Source organism: Miscanthus floridulus, chromosome 10 (genome assembly GCF_019320115.1).
Source record: "Miscanthus floridulus cultivar M001 chromosome 10, ASM1932011v1, whole genome shotgun sequence".
Taxonomy (NCBI): Eukaryota; Viridiplantae; Streptophyta; class Magnoliopsida; order Poales; family Poaceae; genus Miscanthus; species Miscanthus floridulus.
This window is the reverse complement of record NC_089589.1, coordinates 51,762,618-51,766,792: the sequence shown is the minus strand read 5'-3', so window position 1 is coordinate 51,766,792 and position 4,175 is coordinate 51,762,618.

Here is a 4,175-nt window from a genome sequence, read left to right as displayed (position 1 = left end):
GAGAGAGAGAAAATATATTGTATCATTCTATGTGTATATATATACATGTATTTATTTCCATGTTGATGAAATATTATGTGTTATTATATTTAATTGGATTTAGTAATTCTATATGTGTTATCACATGTACTTATGTTATGTATCATAGTAATTCTATCTATGTGTTATCTTGAAGATACAAATGGCTGCTCCGAATGATAACTTGAGTGATGACATAATGGCGGATATTATCAACGCCGGCACCAATGTGGATGTAGATGACACGAGTCAGTACTTTGCTGATTATGAGGATATCCTGAATATGCCGGTGGTTGAAGATCAACAAATTGTCGTGCAAGAAAATACTGGCGAGGTATATTCGATTATCTATCATCTCTTATAGATGCATGCGTACGTATATTTGTTGTTAATCGTTGTGTTTCTACTCATGTAACCGGTCTCTAGATCTACATCAACCACCGACAAAAGTAAGAAAGTCCGAGGGCCAAAAAAGCCATTAGAGGGCCATTTCATAATATTAGAATTCGACACCGACACCGGCAAACCATTGGGACCACATGCTCAGACATATGTCAATCAATGTGGGTTTGTTGTAAGGGATAGGATCCAAGTTAGTGCTCGTGAATGGAAGCAGAAGATATCCGCTCCTAATGTTAGTTTTGTATCTGATCGTGACAAGAACCTAGCTTGGAGAGATATCACTCAGCATTTCACATTACAAGCAGATGATGCTTTGAAGGAGCTAGTGAGGGATTGGACAATGAAGAAGATGGCAACATTGTTCCAGAGTTGGAAGAAGACATTGTATAAAAAGTTTATCTTGAAGAATGCTACACCGAATTTCAATGCTAAGGCGTTTGTCAAGTTGGAGTCCCATTGGGATGCCTTCGTAGAATACAAGACATCCCAAGACAGTGAGGAATGTATGATGAAGAATCGGCAGAATGCCCGACAGAAGCAATACCATCATCGCATGGGATCAGGTGGTTATAAGAGTGCTATTCCCAAGTGGCAGAACCTAGAAGCAGAGATTACTGCCAAGGGAATCATACCTGAAATAATAGAGAAGAACTGGCCTCAACACGCGAAGAATTGGTTCTACGCTCATGGGAGAAGCCTAGACCCAGATACTGGCAAGCTAATTTTCGGCCAAAAAATTGAGAGAGCAACACAGAGACTAGCTCGTGCTAGGGAAGAAGCTGATAGTGGTGTTTTCAAGCCCAACAGAGAGAAGGATGAATTGACATATGCCCTAGAGAATCCCGAATACGGTGGTCGAACAAGAGGCTATGGGGCGGTTCCGTGGCTACACGCATTCCCAGCAGACAAGGATACCTACAGAAGTCACCAAAGAAAGAAGGATGAGGAGGCAGAACGAATCCGTGCATTGGAGCAATTTGTTGATGAGTCACGACAAGCATTGCTTGAATCACGTGAACGAGAAAAATCTCTTGAGGCAAGAATGCAGGAGGAGATCAAGAGGCAAGTGCAGCTAGCAATGAGTCAAATGCAATCGCAATCAACGCCGGGAGTCACCATTAGCCCCGTTGGTCAGATGAAAAGCAGTTGTGCTTCTACGGAGCTGCCAGTTATTCAAGACGACGCTGGGTTGCGCTTCTCTGTTGATGACATTACTGAGCCTCTAACAACATGTGAGCTGCACATTCCAGATGGTAATAATACATCAATCATGGTGGCTGTCGGGGTTGTATCTCCAATAGACCGAACGAAGACACCAAGAATCCATGGGTCAGTTATTCAACCTGGATATGCTAGCGTCTCGGTCGATAGAGTGCTCAAAGGTTACAGCAATGTTCCTCTTGACATTGAAGGCATGATGGGGAGAAGACACTAGGAGAAGCAGAAAAGACATTTATTCAATGGCGCAAACGCTTCATCATCATTCCTAGGGCGCCACCGCTTCCCCTACCTCACCCTAGGTACGAATGAAAGTGAATGAAATATCATTTTCCATTAATTTTCTATTGGCTTAAAAAATAATTGACACACAACTTGTTTTTGTAGCAGGGTCTCCCCCCAGCCTAGCCTAATCATTCATTCCCCATCTCATCACAGCGTCGTGGGGGGCGAGACGACTTCATCCCCACGGCGATCGCCAACTCCTACACCGGCCCCATCACCTCCACAACGATCTCCAACTCCTACACTGGCCCCACCGCCTCCACAACGATCTCCAACGCCTCCACGCCGGTCTCCACCAACACCGGCCACATCGCCTCCATGCTGGTCTCCAACACAGCCCCCACCCCCTCCACAGCGACGCACTACAAAGACGTCTAAGGTCCCGGTGGCAAAGAAGACCCCGAGAAAAAGAGTTATTTCTCAAGAAATACTTTCTGAAAAGACTGATGAGCAAATAGCAACTAAAGAAGACAAAAAAGTGAAAGATTTTTTTATAGATACCAAAAAGAAGAGTCAAGCGAAGCTTAAGGAGAAGCCGTACTTTTACCTACCACGAGAGGTGCTGAGGCAGAAGGTCGATGCTCACAAGAAAAAGATGATTGAACTTCGTAAGCCTTCGCCACTATCAGACTATGACCGCTCCCTCGTGAAGTCACATGATGCAGATAAGAACAGGAAAAGAGCATCAGGGAAGGATGTCCCACAGCTCGGACAACAGAAGCAACCAATGCAAAATCTTGTTGTTGCTAATCAATATGGTTCCAACATAGAAGTCTATCGACCAGACAACTCTGGAGAAGTGTCGGTTTAAGCCCTTAATGCTTTTTTTCAAGATACTGGTTTAACCTTGGATCAATTGATGGGCAAAGCTCCAATCCAGAACCTGGAAGTTGATACCTGGAAGACTTATAAATATGGCAAAAGTCTGTACAACCCTGCGGCTCTGAATGAATTGGGTACGAAAATGTACTTGCTCAACAAGTGGTACATGCAGGCGTGTGGTAGGGGTGAGCAGTGGATCTTTGTCAGATTTAAAGACCATCATTACTTCCATGGCGACGACATCTTACATATTAGTTTCGAAGAATTGCATCAACTATACCACATGGACGCTCTGAACAAATCAATCATTAGCTCCTTTTGTTTGTAAGTGATTCTTACTTTTATTTAATAAACTCACTTCCATGCGTACGTGTATATAATTATCCTCACATGTAACTTATATTTATATACAGATTCCAGATGTCAGAGCTCCAAAGAATACAAGACACCAGTGTTGGCTTCATTGATCCTTATATCGTATTCAAAACCGGTATTATTGTCAAGGAGCGATGGGTATCTGAAGCACAGGAGAATATCATGATGTTCTTCGTGAAGCAGCACGACAAGACAACAATACTTTTCCCATACAACTTTGAGTAAGTGTTAATAATAATGTAGTCTACACATTTTATGTAATATCAATACAACTTATATGCATGTACATGTGTGTATAAACCAATGCAGTTTTCACTGGATACTCATTGTCATTGAGTTAAACTCAAGTCGGTTACTAATCTTTGACTCGTTGAGAAAAGAACGGGCACTATACCAAGATATGATAGACATTATCCAGGGGTAATTTCGATCTCTCGCGCACAACTATTATTGAATAGATTTTGCCATAATTTATTAACGATCGTATATTATTGGTCACACAGGGTTTGGAAAGAGTTTATTCGGCAACATCGCAAGGATTGCAAGGCACCACTTAATGTAGTTGAAATACCAGTAAGTTGTACTATATACACTTCCCCACATGTTTAATTACTATATCGTACTTCAATTTACGTGTGAGATGATGAGAATAATCTTCTTCTCGTACAGTGGTGTTTGCGGCAGGAACCAGGTAATAACTTATGTGGATACTACGTTTGTGAATTTATCACTGCACACATAAGAAGAACTCCTGAAGATGTCCTCAGAGTACGTATATATTAATTTTTATTTATTTTTAAATGAATATATATACATATATGTGTATTAATAATTTTTCTTTTATTTCAAATGCAAGACTGAATGATTGAAACGAAGGGTCATGCAAAAAGACCATCTGAAAGCAGTTCAAGAGTCAATAGCAGGATATCTTCTAGAAAAAGTGCTAAATCCCAACGGCGAGTTCTACTTTGATCCTAAGGAATAAATGATGTAAATTAAATGTTTATTGATATCGTTATTTTTTAGAACAAGATTATGAAAGTGTTGTATATACA